Source organism: Amblyomma maculatum, chromosome 4 (assembly GCF_055883805.1).
Source record: "Amblyomma maculatum isolate TAMU_Amacu chromosome 4, ASM5588380v1, whole genome shotgun sequence".
Classification (NCBI taxonomy): Eukaryota; Metazoa; Arthropoda; class Arachnida; order Ixodida; family Ixodidae; genus Amblyomma; species Amblyomma maculatum.
Genome location: NC_139347.1, coordinates 117547240 through 117568696, shown reverse-complemented (window position 1 = coordinate 117568696; position 21457 = coordinate 117547240). Strand labels below are relative to the sequence as shown.

The 21457-nt window shown below is 44.1% G+C and overlaps 1 long non-coding RNA gene across 1 annotated transcript; it reads right to left on the bottom strand.

The window, feature by feature from the left end:
- Window positions 1–741: 741 nt before the first annotated feature.
- Window positions 742–9071, bottom strand: LOC146192214 (uncharacterized). Its single transcript, XR_014706382.1, has 3 exons — window positions 8813–9071; window positions 6701–6824; window positions 742–1003 (listed from the first exon to the last, which is right to left on the bottom strand). It is a non-coding gene; the product is annotated as an uncharacterized LOC146192214 (long non-coding RNA).
- Between the last annotated feature and the right edge of the window lie 12386 nt (window positions 9072–21457).

The following is a 21457-nucleotide window of genomic DNA, read 5'->3' as shown; positions in this document are numbered from 1 at the left end:
TGGCTTTTATATCCTATTCTGATGTGGTGACAGAAAAAAGATATCACGCGCGCAGCATGCCGCATGTGCAACGTATGTAGGCAGGCGGCAGCACCCCAAGCGGCAAGCCTATGGTCGTGCTGTAGCTCGGCTCTGGCAGTGTGGCCCACTAAAATTCATTGGGCCGACCTATGTCACCTACCTCGGCCCGAGGTCGGGGATATACAATGACGTAAGAACGGCCGATCATTGACTACCGACCTCCGGCCGACGAGTATGGCCGACATGGCCAGCCTACTGCCGCGCTAGGGTCATGCATGGGCCACGGCTTACCCACACATGGTCCAACCACTTCGGCGGTACTCGCTGCCCGGTGGCTTATCCATGGTCGGCAATTGTTATTGGGGCCAACGAGTATGGCCGACTTGGCCAGCCTACTGCCGCGCTTAGGTAATGCATGAGCCATAGCATACCCACACATGGCCCAACTACTTCGGCGGTACTCGCTGCCCGGTAGTTCATCCATGTATGATTAGTGGTTTACTCATCCATGGCCTATGGTTTACCCATTAAAACGTCTGCAGATCCACTGTGCATGAAAATTAGCGCTGCGGCAGTATTTTAAGATACGCATCTTCTCCTCCAAGCGGGCTCTAACTTCGTGGCATCAGCAATGGTGTTGTCCGGGCAGGTGAAAAGCAACCCATATATATGTAGCCTAAAAAAGAATGTGCATCGACAAATATAGGTTTAAATAGCGCTTTTTATTTATTTTGCTTGAATAATGGAAATAGGCTCAAAACCCTCCTAATAAATAAGTGCACTTACAGCCAACTAATGTTGTTAAGATTCGCAGTAATTCATTCCGGCTTTCAGCTTTTAGGCTGAGTGCAAGATGTCACGTTTCCTTGCTTGATGCGCCCGGGATCCCATCACTACACTGTTACGAGCCATCGCTTCATTGTTGCCGCGGCCTTCCTGGAAAGGACGCAACTTTGGTACACGCTGTCTCTCCTCAGGCATCCTAAAAATATACGAAAGAGAATATCTGCCTTCATTCTGTATTCATATGAATTTTCTAGCCTGTTAAGTGATAAAAGGTTGTCTCTCAAGTAATTATTAGGACCTTCAGTGGGATCAGTGGTGATGTAGTCATCAGATGATATCTGAAGCCAATTTAAATATGAGGTGCACCATGTTTGCACATATACTGCTTGTCCAAGAAAATTTGATCCAATGGCTAAAAAAGACATTTCAGAGGCAGACGAAGGAAACCAGATTCATATTGCTGGAAGATACGTTGAGCGTCACAGAAAACGCTTTGTTTGCAATCCCTAATTGACATTATTTACCTAAATTACTGATTAATGACTTACACAATAAATGATATGTTACGTTGAAGAGTACAGGAACTAACCACGTTTCACTATTTGCCGGAAACAACCCTCACGTCTGCGTTTTTCCCCCAGATACAGTAGGAAACCACAAAACTACAAAAATGAGATGGCGGGAGAATACAACTGCGGCCTTGGCTTGGCTCGACAGCCTTGTGCAGCGGTAGGCCTATAAGTTACCTATGGTTTCTTCGTCCGCGCCAGCACAACCGTTCAACAAGATTGTATTAGTTTTTACAGCTGAAAATAATGTTCCCTCTCATTTATATCCTTAATGCTTAGTAGTCATGATCCGCATTGCAAATTGCGGCGCGCTCACTGTACCTCATGCCTTCATATGCGGCAAAGGGCCGACGCGAAGCAACCATCGCCAGCATATCAGCTTACTCATACATAGGGTCAGCCATCATAGCGGCAGGTTGTTTCGTCCGCTCAAATTCACTTAGACAGCAGCGCAATTGAGGTGCGCGAATGGGCTGTCAACGGTTTCGGTATCTATATAACCCAGAATTTCTCTGCAGATGAAAAAAAGGTACACGTGAGGTTTCTAATTGCAAATATTGAAACAGGGGTTTCTGAAGGTGCTTACCGACACTGTAAGTCCTATTTATTGTCTAAAGTGAATATTTAGTACTTCGAGCGAATAACCTCAATTCCCTACCTGCAAAATAAAAATTTACTTTGCTGTCCTGCGTGGCTGGCAGCAATGAACCACCGGTTTCCATCGCCTGCTTCTAATGATTTATTGCTAATCCTTGGCTTATATTATCGGGCGGAGCAGGTGTAATGTAGCTTGAATAAAACCTGTAGGATATCATATATATGGGTAGAGTTGTAAACTTTAAAGATTTCCCTTACAAGTACTACGAGAAATACATCACTGAAGCCTTTCTGGAAAATTGACATTGCGTACGTAACAGCGCTATGTTCGTGCCTAAAATAACGTACTCAACATATTAATTCAGCTCAGAAAGTGCAACTATAAGAGAAAATGAGGGCTGTCAACACCCTAGCCCTAAAGGCGTGCCTAGCTTTCAAATTTTCTTAGGTGGCACAACCTTTCGATATATGGAATTTAAAAAATACGCCCTTGATATTGGTTTTCGCACAGCGTATTTATGGGTGCCTTCATATAAGAAATGTAATCGTGGTCCCATGAGCGTTTTTTGTGTCCAATGAAATTCTTATGTGGTGGGCAAATATCTAGACAAAAAGGAATTAACATTAGTTTTGCATGATAAGGCGCAGTTACCCCAAAAAAAAAATGTACGGTAAATATTTAAAGGGCGAAAACGCTGTTTTTGATATTTCGAAATGTTGCAAGTTTGAAGACCATGATATTGTCATCTACTATTTTTTACTCACTAAATATATGCAGGTTTTACATTTACAAACACTTTTATAAACCCGTTTTATATTTGCGGTTGAGTTATTAAAATGTAAACTTTGCTTCAGGAGCGATGCGCTGCAAAAATATACATTTTTAACCTTACATACTGCCATCTGATGCATTAGGTTGGTTTTACCAAATCTTTTTTTACTTCCTAGGAGATGTTCCTAATTCCAAGCAATATTTGTAGCTCCAGACCGCTAGATGTGTTCTCCACAACGCGTCAAACTCGCCCGAAATTCGAAAGCAGCAGTAAAGGGCAAATTTGCTGCAATTAAAAAACGATCTACTTTGATTTGAATCATATCCCTCTCAAGAATCCTCGGTACCTCAAAAATATCACGGACTAAAAATTGTTGCCTTATATTGTTCAAAATTACAACAATAAATATTAAACCGAGTGCTTGTCCTGATAATGGCGAAATCCAGCCTGCATTCTTGCAAGATTCAAAAATATTTCGGCACTGAAACTATTTCTCTACATTATTCGGGTTTCGTTCTTTATTTCTGCAAAACGTTGAAGCTCTACATCATTTGTGATTTTTTTCTTCGTAATATTTTGAAATTGTACAAAATTAAAAAATGGCAAAAGAAGGAAACTGATTAGAATTAAAGAAACTGCCGCAACTTCGATTTTTATCGAGATCTCTGGAAACAATGCAAAGTACTTTGTAAATACGAGTCAGTAAATATATTGAATGATGCGAAATATATTATTAGAAATATAAAAATGCCTGTTCTTATTCAATATGGATGGATGGATGGAATATAGGAGCGTCCCCTTTGAAACGGGGTGGTAGCAGTAGCTATCATGCTCATTTTTCTCCCTATATCTTAATTATTGATTTAGAATGGTTAACTAAACCATCATTCTATTTATTAAATTTTGTTCCTACATTACTAACATTATGTCACTTCTCTGCTTTTAAGCCACCAATCTTCCAGACGTTTTTTGCTAGTTTTCACCGCCGGTTTATTCACCCGGCCACTGTTATCTCTAAACCCCAGAGCGTCAGGAACAGTGATTGCGCCTGCATCAACTTCCGGATGGATACCATTATATTCGAGTATAATATGGTCAATTGTTTCACTGGAGTTTCCACATACAGCATATGCGTCATCTCCATTGTTAAACTTATTTTTGTAGCTGCGTGTTCTAAGGCACCCTGATCTAGCTTCAAAAAGTAGGGCACTGCCTCTTGAGTTATCAAAGAAATCTTCCTTCCTGATCTGTATTTTCCACTTTCGGTATAATTCCACACTCTGTTTCTTTTCCATCGAATTTACCCAATTTTTTTACCTTCTGTGTTTTTCACCTGTTGCCTAATGCTTTTTATTTCTCCGTCCTTGTTACTAGCATACTTACTAGTTAGTTTCCTAGTTCTTTTCCTCCATTGTGAGTTCAACGCTTTTTAGGTACAGGTATTTAAATACTTTAGCTGCCCATCTGTTACTGTCCAATTTCCTCAGGCGTTCCTCATATAATATTTTTCTCTGAGCTTCCCGTACTTCAAAAGATGCCCAGCCCATATCTCCCTGTACCGCCTCATTTGTAGTTTTGCCGTGGACACCTAGTGCTAATCGTCCAACGGATCTCTGATTTGTTTCTAATGTCGACTGTACCTCTGATTTTAGGCACAAAACCGCATTTCCGAAAGCAAGTCCAGGCACCAGAATTCCTTTCCAAATACCCCTCAAAACCTCATACTTATTGTATCCCCACAATGCCTTATGCTTCATTATCCCGGCATTCCTTCGCCCTTTGGCCTTAAGTGATTGCTCATGCTTTCCAATGTATGCCAATCTTTCGTTTACCCATACCCCCAGATATTTATATTCTGCTACTCTAGGTAATACAAGGCCTTGCATTTTAAGACCCTGATCAGTTGAGCCGTTGAAAATCATCAGACCCGACTTAACTGCGCTGAAACTGAAGCCTAGAGCGTCCCTGGACCTTCGTCTCCGCAATACTTAACTAGAGTTTGCAATTCTTCCAGACTCTCAGCTAGTAGCACAATATCGTCTGCATAGATCAAACCGGGGAGGCGCTGCTCTACCGCCTTTCCACCTAATCTATATGACAGGTTAAAACCTATGTTACTGTCTTGTATCCTCCGTTCCAGGTTTATCATATAAAGCATGAACAGCACCGGTGATAGAGGACAGCCTTGTCTTAATCCTTTGCATACTTTGACATCCTCCGTACTTCTTATCCCTTCCCACGTAAATTCTACTTTGTTATCCCGGTATATTTCCTGTAGAAACTCTATTATCTCATAACCGATACCTTCTTCTTTTAATATGTTCCACACGAGTTCCCTGCTTACGTTGTCGTACGCCCCGTTTATGTCCGGGAATGCCAAATACAAAGGTCTATTTTCCACTCAAGATATTTCGTGCCACATAGCTGCGCTTATGTGGCTCCCCCTTGTGGAGTAGGTCTCAAAACTTCAATTTTGCCTTTACTGAATTTAGTTACATTTTATCTGAAGTAAAATTTAAAGCCTTCTCAGGGCTTATAAACCGTTTTTCTGCTTGTCGGCAAAGGCTTAACATAGCTTAAAATGGTATTATTTCGTTTTTTCTGGCAATTTCATGGCAGACCTTAAGTGAAGGCTGTACTTTTTCTCTGTCGTGCATTCATTTTTATTGCTAGGTGCAGTAGTATTCAATCAAGTTTATTAATATATTATACCATTTCACAGCTTTGACCATAAATAACAATACTATATTTTGAAGATGATTTTTCAATTAGTAATTTTTTGTAATTACAATCATTAGCAATTCGCTTTCCAGCTTAATAATTTTGGTGGCGTTACAGAGAACAGACATAGCAGCTTAGAGCTACAGATTCTGTCTTAAAAATATAACCGGCGTATTAAACACAAAATGTTTTAGCGCAAACAACATAACGCATATTGCCAGTATATAAGGTTGAAAATTTACATTTTTGTAGCGCGTTGCTCCTGAAGCAAAGTTTGCGGTTTTTTACTAAATTAGCGGCATAAATGAAACAAGCTTTTTATACAGGTAAAAGTTACGTAGACGTGGTGAGTAAAAAACAGTGGATGACAAAATTTTAATGCGCAAGCAGCAGGTCTCCAAACTTGGACTATTTGAAATGACAAAAACGGCGTTCTCCAGCTTTAGTGATAGGCGTTTTTTTTTTCGAGAAAACTAAGCCGCATCTTGCGAACCTAAGTGTGATTCCTTTGTGTAGAGGCATTAGCTCACGACATATGAAAATTTAATTAAGAAAGAATAGTCATGGCACCACGATTACTGTTCCTGTCCGAAGACATCTATATTTGTTTTCATTTCGTCTCTTCAAACGGGCTGGTTTAGGCAATGCGGTGAATAAAAATATCATCGCATATATTAAAGCTTTTCGCGCTATACGCTATACCTAAAGCCACCTGTATTGTCACAACTGTCATCATTTCTTTGTAGCTGAAATAACATCACAAAAGCAATTCGAAGGCAAATTATTCTCGAGGTAAATAGACGTACGAGATGACACACGTATACTTTGTAAAACACAATTTAAGAAAGAGCAGTTGGAAACAGTAGCCAAATATTGCTATGATATGGAGCATATCTATTACTCCTGTTAACAGTAAAAACGTCGATTTGTAGCATATTAACATATTCGACAAACTATTGCATGTTCACATAGGAACACAATTAATGAGTGAGAGAGATATTTTAATGAGCAGAATTAGTGAGCTAATCCACGCATCTAATGTTTTTGGGCATTAGATCTGTGGATGACTTCGTTTTACTCCAATTCGTGCGTAACTTAAAATAAATGAACACGGAAAAATTTAGCGTCTACAGAATTTTCAGTGAGTATACCACAAAATATACTATAGTGCTTCATATATAGTCACATCACCAAGCAAGTGAAGTGGGATAACAGAAGTAATCAAACACAAACCCTGATCAGCATTTCGCTTTTGCTCCATCTTTGTAAATTTTTAGGTAGGCTTTTCCGTGCGCTGATCATCCTCTTCTTTATTCCCCTTTCAATCACAGGAGGCAGATCTTCTGGGGGTACTGAACTGTTGGTTTTCGCAATAGTGATAAAACTCAATCAATCCATTTCTACGTAGAAAACACCCCCGATGTGCAACTAAAAAAATGAAAGTATATATGTGTACGCGAAATCATTCACCCGTGATAAAATAATATGATTTGAACAACAAAATCAAATGATCACACTAGAAGCAATAAGAAAGTGGTGGAGAGATGGGAACTGAAGCAATGAAAGGGGGTTGCTTAGTGCAAAAACCAAAAGCAAGTGGACCAGCGTCTATTAGAATAGGCAATAAAATGAGGGCACATTTAAATGTGCATGCAGCAGTTACAGTGATGCTGTGCTAACTTTTTTTTTTCACTCCAGTGGTTGGTATATATATTACAGCAATTGCTAGGCATCCCAGGTATCCCATTTGAAACCCCATCCAAGGTACTGAGCAGAAGTGGCGTGTTATTTCCAGTTGTTTACAGAAGACAGGCTATCCTATGAGTGCATGCGCATTTCCTCCTTTTTTTTTTTACCTTGAGTGAAAGTGACTGAACACTAGCTGTTGTCTGAGGTGCAGCGTCCCTAGGAATAGGGAACAAAATTAAGTTTTGTTTGCAAGAATGAAAGGTAGAAAAAGGAGCAAATATGCCTGTAATAATAGCGTGATGGCCTACCTTTTCATCAACAGCGGTAAACAACCTGTCACGGCCATTCGGTTCTTTAGATGCGGTTGTAAATGTCGGGCTTAAAGCTAAGATCAATAGGAGTAATATTTATTGCGGTCACGGCCGTAAAGAATTCTAGCACAACACTCCATTACTGTAACTATCCAACCGGCTATTTATACGTATAGTCCATTAAAAAACCATACAGATCTGACTAAGTTGCTCTTTTGTGCACCCAAATGATTTCCCATAGAATTATTATACGTGGATCGCTGTTTCGGTTTCAGCATTTTTCTACAATGACTATGACGTGCACTTCATGCATACGGTACATTAGGCGCAAAGAGCTATAATTGCCGAACAGGCGGACCTGACGTCCTGCCCCATTTCGCCAGAAAGTACGCGCCGTGATCGAGCGCTTCTCGAGCGATATATATCGGACGATATTGTCGCCTCATAACATCCGGCAATTTTTTGTACAATGTGTCCTGCGTGCATGTTTACTTTCCAGTGACAGGGATGCAGTGCACAAACGGCTTGTGCGCATTTTTGCTTGTTTTGTAATTTTCTTCCGCCTTGAAAGCGCGGCTGCCCCTGTTGGCGAAACGAACCAGTACACCCGCGCCCCCTCCCTCTCCCGCCCTTCGATTGTCACCGCTTCCTAACAACGCTCTTGCCTGAAGACGTGTGCTCAGAAGGGGGGCGTCGATTAAGAAAATTTTAAATAGTTGCTCACTTGCACTGTTCACGGCTTTCAGTTCCTTCATGTGATATTAACCATTGTAAAAGTGGGAGTTCATTACGACTAAATTATAGCCTAATCATCAAGCGGCATCACGAACATAATGTCCACCCCACTGTTAAATTCGCTTGCACAGACCGCATGGACAGTTTTCAAAACATCGTCTGTACATGTGAAAACAAAAAAATGCCCTTAACTCTTCACAAAATACAAAAACTGAGCTAGCATGAGTTCCTACGCGCAGAACAGACTCTTTCCAAAATATATACAAAGCCGCGCGCGTAGTACATCGTTACTAAATGACTGTGGCGCGCTGCGCCGTCAAAACACTTTGCGCAAATGGCTGCCTGCATGTTCTGCCGCGCGTTGGTGGCACACACGCACCTGTTACGTACGGCTTCTCTAATTTCGGCGCAAATGCTGTTCATATCGCAGCCAACAAATAAGTCCACGCACTTGCTTGCATGTAACCCGGATGAAAATTTGTTTAGTTCTTGAAGTCTTGCTTCGCGCAGTTGTTCCGAGGAAAATATAAAAAGAGACCATTTAAGATTGGTTGTAGATTATATAGAACCAATTGTGGAGCATTATCATGCTGCAAAGATATATACTTACGGTCTAAGATGACGGCGTTCACTGAGTCCGACAATGCCGATGGTTTCCCGTCGTTGCTGTAATCCGTACTCCGGCGACATTTCACAGCTCTACTATTCACAGATATGTAGCTATAGCACAAACCGGAGCGCGTGTAACATATATAGGCGCAGCGCAATGAAAAAGAAAATTAATGAAGGAAGAAATCAAAGGCATAAGAAGCTGTCACAGGTCTTGTAGCGTCCTCAACAAGCTCTGAAATGAACGCTTCGGGAGGAGGCCGCCCAGCGGCGCATCTGGGGATCCTTTCTATTGTGTCTGGCGCGTAGACGTGTAGAAGGGGGGAACAATGAACCGCTCAAGCAGTGCGCGATTTCCGCCGCGGTGTTATGTTTGCAAGGGCTGCGGGGCTGCGCGTGTGGAGTCAAGACCAACAACCCTCTCGACGTTCTCTTCCTCCTTTTTCCCAGCCCTCTCCTTTCTGCACCGGCCGGCCGTGTCTTGAGAGCACCGTGCCAGAGAGAGATGATTTCGGACCGCGCCAATGAGCGGCCGCCAGCGCGCACCGCTCAAGTCTAGTTGTAAATAGTTTCTTGTGTTCGCAAACGCCTTGTTTCTTCAAGCCGACCGCGGACATAACACTTTCTAAAAAAATAGAAAGCCTCCCTATTAATCGTCCACGGTTGTTTCTTTTTGTCCCCCGATTGTTGGTTCCCGGTTCTCCGGCTTGAGCATCGCGGACCGAATGTCCACTCTTTCTGCTTTTGCCCTATTCTCCGCGGTAAATGTTGTCTTCCCAGAAAACCAAGGTGACGACGGCACAGAGTGGGACTGCTACAAATGTACGGAAGAGTGAGAGGGAGCGAGCACGCATAGAGATGCCTATCTCTCTTCGGTGCACAGCGCACACTCTATGACTCCTGAATCTCCTCTCACCTTCAATGCCCGCGCTGCTAACAAAAGGCATGCACATATCGGCGAGTATTGGAACTCCTGCAGCAGCTTGAAAGGATAACATTTTGAATCTTGTCATGGCCTGAAGATTTCGCCCTGTTCTCAATCACGTTATAGTTTCTGCCAACGCAACAACCTTGCGTAAATCCATATAGTTGGTGCATCGACAAACGCGCGCGTCATCTTTCCCATCCCTTTCGCTTCCCGCTTATAGGAAACGCTACTACTGGGCGTTTCCACCTAGGATCGAACAAAGAATGGTCGTTCGATCTTTTACATTTACTTAAAAAAATTTATATATTGTTGCCTAATGACTGATTAATAATGCCGGAAGAGGCGAAGTTCCGAGCTTCTCTGCTGTTCTGGCCAACTTTGGTTATAGATTACACAAATTATGCTCAAGTTAGCTAGTTGAAAATTATATGGCTAAATATATTCCTGTAATTTGTGATCAAGGTAATTTTCGCTCTTCGGGTATGTGTAGATGCTTTTATCGAAATTCTCAAAATCGGCCTAGGAAAGAAGTTTTTTCCTAATTTGCAGGCCTTTATTTAAGAAAAGGTTCATAGTAGAGTAGCAACAATTCCACACTATGTTCTCAACGTAGTTATCCGCAAACAGGTAAAGCTTATATTTACATGACGTCTGAGTACAAAGACGCGATCGCATTTATTTAAAGAAAACAGCAAACAATAAAAATTTCATAAGAAACTTAAAAAAAAAATTAACATTTTTCTCACCTGCTCTACACTACACCAGGTTTCAAAATAATTAAAGCACCTAACATAATTTTGTTGCACTAGTAAATATGGCCACTTCGATAAGGCCCTTGTCCAAGTATAACGCACCGCGCAGATTTGAAGATTGTATGAAATTTGTGAATCGTTCAAGGATTTAAAATTTTGGCATAATATTGTAACAGGGAGAAATGTACTTACAAAAAAGCATTAAAGATATATACATTGAGAGACAGCCAAAGAGCCAGGGAATGGGGGCGCCCCCCGTTCGACGCACTTCTTTTTCTTAATCTTCCACAAACGAGCGCGCAACTTCGTCCTCATCATTGTCCAGCCGTAACAATATTCAGTATTTCTTCGGTCATTATTTTGTCTCGACATTTAAAATTGACGGTTACAGACACAGCAATGAATGATTCAAAATCAGTTTTGTACGTGTCGAGTTCCTGATGCGCTGTGGCATCAGGCAAGACTGATGGTTTTCGCAATCACCCTCACCTTAACGCGGATTACACAAAAAGAAAAATAACTGTGAAAGAGCAAGCAACGTATTCCAAATAATTTTAAGATATGGAAAAATTGTGAAGGGCATGGAAATCTGCCTCATTAAAACCCAGTGTTTCTGGGCTGCATTCGTTTATTCGAATGACTCGACTGCGCACATTAACATTCCTGTACAGTTTCTTTCATTTAGGCCCTGCTAGCATACCTGCACGAAGTGTGAACAGCAGATCGAACGCGCGGCAAAAGGTCCACTTAAGGTCGTCTGGATGCCGTTATCTGAGAGAGGCACAAACATCTGGTTCATCATCATCGTCATCATCATCAGCCTGACTATACCCACTGGAGGGCGAAGGCCTCTCCCATATTTCTCCAACTTACCCGGTTCTGTGCTAGCTGCATCCAATTGACCCCGGCGGACTTCTTAACCTCATCCACCCACCTAACTTTCTGCTGCCCCCTGCTACGCTTTCCTTCCCTTGAAATCCAGTTTGTTACCCTAAGCTGCCCTCGGTTATCCTCTCTTCGCACCACATGTCCAGCCAATGCCCATTTCTTCTTAATTTCCACTAGAATGTCGGTAACTTGAGTTAATTTTCTGACCAACTCTGCACGCTTCCTATCTCTAATTGTTACCCCTACCATTTTTTGTTCCATAGCCCTCTGAGTCGTCCTCAACTTAAGTAGAACCCTCTTGGTTAGCCTCCACGTTTCAGCCCCATAGGTACGTACAGGTAAGATGCAACTGTTGTATACTTTCCTTTTGAGCGATACCGGTAAACTGCCAGTCATAATCTGCAAGTGCTTACCAAATGCGCTCCATCTCAATCTTATTCCTCTTGTTATTTCCTTTTCATGGTCCGAATCTGCGGTTACTACCTGTCCTAAGTAGACATATTCGCCTACTACTTCCAGTGCTTCGCTACCTAACGTACATGACATAGCCTTGCTAAGTAACTCGGGGGATGAACTGCAAATAATGATTGATGATCTGGACAGGAAAAGAAGAAAAGTAGGCTTAAAAATCAATATGCAGAAGACTAATGTAATGTTCAACAGCCTCGGGAAGGAACACCAGTTTACGTTAGGTAGCGAAGCATCTGGTTACCAATAGTTGTTTTTTTTTGGTATTCGATGCCTTGCTTTACCACTGCAGCACCACATTCATGCTTTCCACCGATCGCATCTGGCGCAGCAGTTTCTCATGCGGCAGAGGCTGTCGCCCGCGCTGGTGAAGCGGGCTCCCTGACTGTGGTCTCGTCTCACTTACTTCACCCCGTGTTATTGGCGTCGGGTTGTGGTGCGAAAAACGGGCGGTTATAATAGTGTTACGGTGAAATAGAAAAGGGGTGTTTATTTACAGTGTTATGGCAGTGGTATAAGGTGAAGCCTACTAGCCCCCAGGCACCAACGCTTTCTCCTCTTCTTCTCCCAGACCAGCACAATTCTTCCTCGTCGTCAGTGGCGTGACAATAGTGAAGCTCCAGTGCAGATGCGTTGAACTGCTAAAATAGAGTGACTATAAGTCCTTTATACCTAGTGGCACGGGCAGAGGCATATTGTTTTCTATTACTTTTGAGTAGCCTCACTATAATATATGTATCGAAGTCTGTCGGTCCGAAGAGGCAAAAACGAGCTCTCATGGTTCCGCCTTTTAAAACGAACGTCTGGGGTGAGCATACCCCCGCGCTCATGGCCGCCCCGGTCATCTCAACACTTCAACATCAACGTCCTCATTTCCGTCGACATCTTCTCCCTATTGTTGGACATATTTTTGGAACCTGAAATCCAATCATGCCTGCATTTTCTTCGCTTAGTGGCCAAGATGTCGGACCTACAGCAGTTGCAAATTCTTGTGTAAGGGTCTTATTGGAGTGGTCGTAACTACTAGGGCATCAATATTGCACAATATGACTTCATTGATACTAAAAGCTGATGTAGGGAAGAATAAGTGGACCAAGTTTAAAAAGATATCAAAAACTGTGTTTTTTTTATTTTCCTCAGAAAGTTTTATTGTTATAGTGAAAGTGATTGCAAAACACGCCTGTGTGCTGCCCTATGTCACTGCGCATCACGAACTCTACGCGTACAAAACTGACTCCGAACCATTCATTGCTGTGTCTAGCACCGTCAATTTTCAACGTCGAGACAAAAAATGACCGAAGAAATATTGTTACGGCTGGAGAATGATGAGAACGAAGTGGCGCGCTTGTTTGTGGAAGATTAAGAAAAAGAAGTGGGTCGAACGGAGGGCATTCATAGCTTGGCTCCTTGGCTGTCTCTCATTGTATATATTTTTAATCCTCTTTACTAAATATATTTCTCCCTGTTACGATAATATGCCACAATTTAAAAACCGTAGGCTATTCACAAATGCCATAGAATCTACAAATCTGCATGGTTCACTATGCCTTGCACAAGGTTCTTATTGAAGTTGCCATAATTACTAGCGCAACAAAATTATGTAGGGCGTTTTTAATGATTTTGAAAGCTGAGATAGTGTACAATAAGTCGAAAAAGTTGAAACAATTTAAAACATTTGTCTCGGTAAAACTGTTCTCGGTAAATTAATGCGACCGTATCTTTGTATTGAAACGTTATATAAATATAAACTTTAACTGTTTGATACATAACTATGCTGAGAACATAGTGTGGAATTATTGCTGCTTTGCCATAAATCTTTTTGAAAAAGTTATCTGAAAATTAGGAAAATTTCGTTTCTTGAGTCCATTTTGAGAAATTTCGCTAATATGTCTACACAATTCAGAAAAGCAAAAAATAGCTGAATACAAATAAAGCATGCATATATTTACTCCGATAATTTTCAGCTAACTTTAGCATATTTTGTGCAATTCATAACCAAAGTTTTCTAAAGGATTAGAGAAAATACGTGCGGAACTCCGCCTCCTCATTAATAATGTCGTCTGCCTCGAAAAAAATTTTTGGCAGCAAAACCAACTGCAGATCTCTTCTTTCCAGCCATCAGGCAATAATATATAAAATTGTGAAGTGAATATAAAAGGTCGACCGGCCATAATTTTTCGATCTTACGTTGAAACACTCTACTATTTATTTATTCCTTTTCAACCTTGCAGCGCGGTTGAAATGATCGAATTCTAAACTAATTGGTGGAACAGACTATTTTGCTGCTTATTTCCGATATATGTGTTGTGCGCCACATACATGTACAAGGGCTTGTCATGCTCGCAGTATGCGTGAGAAACTGCCGTCTTTTTTTTCTTTGAAGTGAGAAGCTTCACTAGGCTAGTTAACTCCGAGCGTCGCGTGTGCTCCGTCATTAGAAACATACATAAAGCCCCGCTTTAACCAAGCCGTATGAACGTGCCTTAGTGGCCTATAGGGGCAACGTGACTGCGAGGGTCCTGGCAGGCTGAGTCTGACATAACCGTCTTATGGGAAACGAGAGACCCAAATTGGCAGCTTCTGCCAGGGGACCACGGTCATGGACACGTGCACGGACACGGCATACAGCAAAGAGCGGTTAGACCTGGCGGCGCAGGTTGTCGGAGCCGCCGCAACCGCCGCCGCGACTCCGCCGGTCGACTCTTAGCCGGTGCCGCGCGCTTCACCGGGCTTTATGTCTATGCAGAAGTGTAACGGCGATGATTATGTGGAATCGCAATGAAGTTTAATCTGATGTGATGTACGGCTGTAATCAATGTTTCACCGTGACGATAAGCCATGAAATATTTATAAGGTGCAACAGTGAACAACAAGTCAAGCCACAACTACGCAAATAACCAAAAGCTAATCCATGGCATCGTCGAAGATTTTCTCTTGTGATATCCAATCTTAACCAAGCTAAGCCACCATCAATTATTTTTAGCACCGTGTGTATGCCAAAAAATAAAATGGTAACCTCGATAGTATTCCTGCGTTTCATTTCCAGGGATTATGTCTAGAAAGATCACAAAGTGTATTTGGTCCTTTCCCCTGGTAAACAGACAATGCAGCGGTAAGTGCTTTATGGATAATACTGTTACATGGCGGCAAGCCGATGAAAGCATGAGAGCACAGAACAAAGAGATGATGCTCGATGGTCGTGAGAGGATGTTTAATAAAAATGTCAGGCCTAGCGCGAGCGCTCCTGTCCGCGTCACTGCCTGCTTCTTTTTCTTGATCGTATGTAGCATAACCCGGGGCCACCGAGCGATCGTCCCGATCGTGGACAAGGAAGTTTACCGTTGTTGTTGATTCTATTGCATGATGATGGGCGTGTCTGGACGCTTGAAGAAGAGCAGGAAGAAGGAAGAATAGAACGGCTTACCAACGCAATGATTTGCGATGAACCTAGGCTCAGGACACTCTCGGGCCACACGTTGCCACTACTCGACGGCGGAAGCCGAGGCATGCATCTCATGGCATAGGCAGGGGAGGATGTGTTGAAGTGTAGTGGTGTCTTGGGTCGTGGGGTCCTTGGTTGGCACATCTGGTCAGTGGGGTCACATATGTTCGTTCGGGTCTGTTGTGTCTTGTGGTCATGTGTGGGTCTCGGGTCAGTATCTCCTTCATCGTGTCTTGTGGTCGGGGCAGGGTGACAGGACGGTGGAACGGTAAGGTCTTGCTGAGTCCGGCAGGCTGGGGAACCGCCAGGCGATGCCTCCTGACCTTCAGCCGATGGCGGAAGAAGTCGCATGACACCTAAGCTCCGGACCAGTATGAGGGGGTGATGATAAAGTGCCCCGCATCTCCAACCAGATGTTACGTGGCGGCAAACCGATGAAAACAGGAGAACAGAAAACAGAGAAAAGATGCTCGATGGTCATGAGATGAAGTTCAATCAAAATGTTGCCGGCCTAGAGCGAGCGCCCCCGTCAGCGCAACTGCTTCTTATCCCTTGATCGTCCGTAACAATGCGAAAGCGCTAGAACAAAAAAGTGACTGGGAACATGGTCATTGTTCGATCAACTTTCCTTGAGACACCGTCTTCCTTCTCCGCACTGACAAAGGTACTTTTTAGTGTCACATGATCGTGATATGGCCACACGGTTTCGTTTTGTATGCGCGTTCTCATTCAACTGGATTTGTACTGGAGTTTAAGTAGACCCAGCTGCTGTTATATTATTGTCGTTATGGCTGTAATCGGCTTCCAGCACAGGCATCTTGGGTTGTGAGTGCTAGCAGGCTTCCCGGCCAACATGGCACGCGGCCGACCGTGGGTCGCCAACTGCCCGAGCAACCGTTGCTAAACAGGTCGGTATTCAGTAGGGGTTAAAGCTCGGGCCACGGACTCTTGCTGACTTTCTCCCAACCTCGTACATGGCCGACTATGGGCCGCCCAATGGCCGAGCAACCATGGCCGAATTGGTTGGCATTCAGTCGAGTGCCCGAGCTTGGGTCTTGGTTGATGGCCAACTTCCGCCCAGCCTGGTGCATGGCAAACCATGAGCCGTGATTCAGTCGAGCACCAAATGTCGGTCAGGTTGACAGTCGGCCAATGCTGTCTGGGACATGACGGAAAAGTGAGCGGTTGTCCTCCACATCAAACACGCGGATAGACGGACTTGCATCATTTTGAAACCTCGGAAAAAAAAACAAATCTTTGGTGAGCGACATGATTCCTTGGGGTTTCACGTGCCTATTGACTATGGACAGACGAGGATGGCTTTTATGTCTGAATCTGATGTAGACACAGACAATGTAATATGGCGTACGCAGTGTAGCGCATGTGCAATTTAGGTAGGCAGGCGGTAGCAAGTGAAGGAAAGGTGAGCGGTTGTCCTCCATATCAAACGCATGGAGCAGAGTTGACCAGAAACTAGCCTTTGCGTGAGCGACATCATTACTTCGTATTTGACGTGGCGATTTGCTAGACATTTGTGGATGGCTTTTATATACGATTCTGATGTGGTCACAGACAATGATATCGCAAGCGCAGTGTAGCTCATGTGCAAGTTAGTAGGCAGGCGATAGCACGTGAGGGAAAGGTGAGAAGTTGTCCTCCAAATCAAACATGTCTAGCAGATAGACATACTTGATTCATATTGAAACCTCGGGCAGAAACAAGTATTTTGTGAGCGACATGATGCCTTCTGTTTTGATGTGGTCATTTACTAAGGACAGATGTGAATAGCTTTTATATACGATTCTTATGAGGTTACCGATAATATCACATTGTGAGGTTCTTTTCTGCAGACCTACTGGTCGCCTTTTTCCGTGGTTTATTCAAGGACACCAATCAAAATACATGACCAGACCGACAAATTTAGTGATGAATAATTTTATCTGCGCACATAGACGGAACGAGAGTATAACAAAGACTAAGCACAAAATAATGACAAGAGTCACCAGTTCGTTGGATAGGTAGAAAAGCCGGTGTAGAGGCTCCGGTTGGTCAATCTTTGTAGGGTCGCTAACAGAGGGCCTCGGCAGGCCTAGCGAAAGGCTAAGCCACCGGACGGGGCACAGTGGAGGCACGAGTCCTCGGGTTGCCGTTCCACGGCCGATGAGTTAGGTCTCCCCGACGTGTCTGGGTCCAGCACGGCGCCGAACACTCGTGCCAGTGAAGATCTGCCGTTCATCTTCAGCTCATCGCCCCGATGAGCTGAAGTTATGGTACTCCCGAGTTCGATCACCTGGGACAGCAGGTGGAACAGGACAAGATGCGGCCGGCAGGCCCCAAGTCTGGATCCCCGGATCAGGCCTGGCAGAAAATTCACCGCTCCGAGCTCCGTGGACAACAGATAGGCTCCGCAGCTCACCTATTCTCTCCTCCAGGTGCCTCGCGCTCCTCGAGCCACCATCCATGTTCTCCTCCTCTTTTTTCTTTTCTCCAAACGTGGTTTAGTTCTTCTCCTTCGTCTTTCCTCATTTTCTCTCACTGGTTCTCACAGGTTCGTCACAAATATTTCCACCTTTGTGAAGTCTTTTTTTCCGGGAAAAAAAAACTTGGGGACACGACACTGATGCAATATTTTGGTGAACCGCACAACCCATCACTGCACACACCACAGAGTGGCCACACTATTGTCTGCTGAGATTGCGTCGCTCTGAAAAAATAACACTTTGTACTAATACAAGTAAGCAAAGTGAACACTTGTCATAGAGGAAATAAGCTCCTAGAAACATCCTAAGAAAAGCTCGAGTAAACCTCCAGGAGCTTCGTCTGAGATGTCCTCTGCAACGTTAAAGCTCCCACGGCGTTGGAGGACGGCAGAGAGATTAGCATTGTCTCTCGTATCGTTCTGGATTCACCAGTTCTATCTTCTGTATCGAGTCTCGGTTCCCTAGTCCACTCCGGGACCAAGGATCTACCCTGAACGTTGGCAACGGAGTTTTCAACTCGACTTCATGAACAAATACGAAAGATAATGCTTCTAGCGCACTCACCTGCTTGCGCTCGTTGTAGCGTTTTGTGTTAATAGGCATACGTCCTAATGAACCATTGCTCAGCTTTGCTTTCCGGACAGTCCTCTGACATGCATCTCATGACCTCACAAACCACTTAATGTCAGCTTGCACCCCTGGGCAGTAAAATCATCAAGCACTCTTACGGTAGTTTTTCTGACACCCTGGTGGCCGGTAATTGCACTGTCATGTGTCTGCATGAGGGCCTGACGGTGCAAAACCTTGGGAACCACCGCTTGTTTGATTGTTTTTCCTGGACAAAGTTGGTAGGTCCGGTATGAAATGCCGTCAACTAGATGGAAGGTGTAGGCCATCTGCCCTTTTCCGTGATAGGTTTTCTTCAGCTTGCGACGACACACGTCTAAGCTGGCGTCACCTTCTTTCTTGCGAAAAACAGGCCGAGATAATTGGAGCGCGGTTTGAGCGGCATCCGAACCAGTCTGAAACTTTCGCCGCCAGAACCTGGAAAGAAGCACTGGACCCATCATCACTGGCAGGTATGCTTCTCTGGCCCGTCGAGACTGTTGGAACGCCAGCGAATGGGGCGCTTGCACCCGGAACGTTGCCGATAATTACGTCATATAATGGCATCGGCAGGCACCTAGCAATAGCTTTGCCATTGAAGTATGGCGACTTTATAACCTCCACCTCAGGCGCTTCGATGTCAGAACCATCCGCTAAACGTAAAGATGCTCGTTCACCAGTATACGCAGCCTCGGGCACCAAAGCCTGACGCACCACGATGCTATTAGAACCAGTATCGCGCAGCACCGACACTACTTGTCCGAACACTTCTCCATGTTCTACCGGCATGCTGGTATTCATTAGACTAAGAGCTGAGACAGAGAGAGATATTTTAATGGCAACAGGAGATGTCTGCCTGGTGGTAAGCCTAGCATTCTACTCCTGATGAGGGTTGAAGGATGAGGGTGACAGAGTGCGGTAGGGGAAGGGGAAATAAATGAGGAAAAAGAGAATCGGTGTCGCACACTTTCACACGCACATAATCACACACAGATGAGTTTTAAAGGGTATTGGTCCACCCTGTGTCCTTCAGAAAAGTTAGTAAGGCCTTGGTAGCTCGCGCAGCAGACGATCATGTTCAAGGCGCAAGGTTGTGTCTTTAGGTAAGCTTAAATTATTGAGCAGTGTTCTGCGATGTGCAGTAAACCGTTGAAAGGAGGTTACCAAATGTTCAAAATTTTCACACACATCACATGTAGAGCAGTGAGGCCTGCTCGCTATGCCTATTTTGTGTAAGAAGTAGTTTGTGTATGACACATTCAAGCGGGTTCGGTGTAGACAGTTTCAATGCCACCTGTTCAAATTGGGAGGAATTCGAAAGACGCAAGTGGGATCTATTCCGTGTAGAGGTCGATATTGATGGTTCGGGTCACACCACAGAGAGCGCTGCAATCGCCATGATTCAGTTGCTACAAGTCTTGCTGCATCTCTTCGTGAGAATGCTACTGAAATTGTCCTTGTGGAATCTTTCAGTTCCTTTGCAGCCGCGTCGGCGAAGTCGTTGCCCGTGATGCCGCAGTGAGCAGGTAACCACTGTAGCACAATGCTGTGACTCAGGTCATAGGCCTCTGTGTGTAGCTTATTTATGTCAATGACGAGTTCTTCCTGAATTCTTGATGATTTAAGCAATTCTAGTGCAGCGCGACAATCGGTGAAGATAACCCATGCTGCAGGGTGTTGTAGAATATATATAATTGCTTCTCTCAGAGCTGTTACCTCAGTAGCCACAGCTGAAGTGCGATGAATGAGTGTTGCCGAGATTGTGGTGTGCATTGATGGTATCCACACGCCGATGGATGAAGAAATACCTGTGACAGAGCCATCAGTATAGATGTGGCAATAATGACTGTAGCGTGCACAGATGTGCTCAAGGGCGAAGCATTTAAGTGCGTGTCCTGGGGTGTGGGCTTTTCTTTTGATGCGAGGTATAGTTGTCCAAATTTGCCATGAAGCAAACCTCCATGGTGGGAAAGATGACGGTACTGCGCGTTGATATTGCGCAGGCAGTAGATGGGAGAGTGATGTCATACTTTCCTCTGAAAACGGGTGGGTAGGTTCACGTGCAAAGCGCACAGGCCGAGATAATTGGAGCGCGGTTTGAGTGGCATCCGAACCAGTCTCTGAAACTTTCGCCGCCAGAACCTGGAAAGAAGCACTGGACCCATCATCACTGGCAGGTATGCTTCTCTGGCTCGTCAAGACTGTTGGAACGCCAGCGAATTGGGCGCTTGCACCCGGAACGTTGCCGATAATTACGTCATATAATAGAATCGGCAGGCACCTAGCAATAGCTTTGCCTGTGAAGTATGGCGACTTGATTATAACCTCCACCTCAGGCGCTTCGATGTCAGAACCATCCGCTAACGGTAACGATGCTCGTTCACCAGTATACGCAGCCTCGGGCACCAAAGCCTGACACACCACGATGCTATTAGAACCAGTATCGCGCAGCACCGACACTACTTGTCCGAACACTTCTCCATGTTCTACCGGCATGCTGGTATTCATTAGACTAAGAGCTGAGAGAGATATATATGTATTTTAATGGCAACAGGAGATGTCTGCCTGGTGGTAAGCCTAGCATGCTACTCCTGATGAGGGTTGAGGGATGAGGGTGACAGAGTGTGGAAGGGGAAGGGGAAATAAATGAGAAAAAAGAGAATCGTTGTCGCACACTTTCACACGCACATAATCACACACAGATGAGTTTTAAAGGGTATTGATCAACCCTGTGTCCTTGAGAAAAGTTAACTTTCACACGCACATAATCACACACAGATGAGTTTTAAAGGGTATTAATCAACCATGTGTCCTTCAGAAAAGTTAGTAAGGCCTTGGTAGCTCGCGCAGCAGACGATCCGTCGCACCAAGGACCCAGGACATGTTCAAGGCGCAAGGTTGTGTCTTTAGGTGAGCTTAAATTATTGCGCAGTGTTCTGCGATGTGCAGTAAACCGTTGACAAGAGGTTACCAAATGTTCAAAATTTTCACACACATCACATGTAGAGCAGAGAGGCCTGCTCGCTGTGCCTATTTTATGTAGGAAGTAGTTTGTGTATGACATATTCAAGCGGATTCGGTG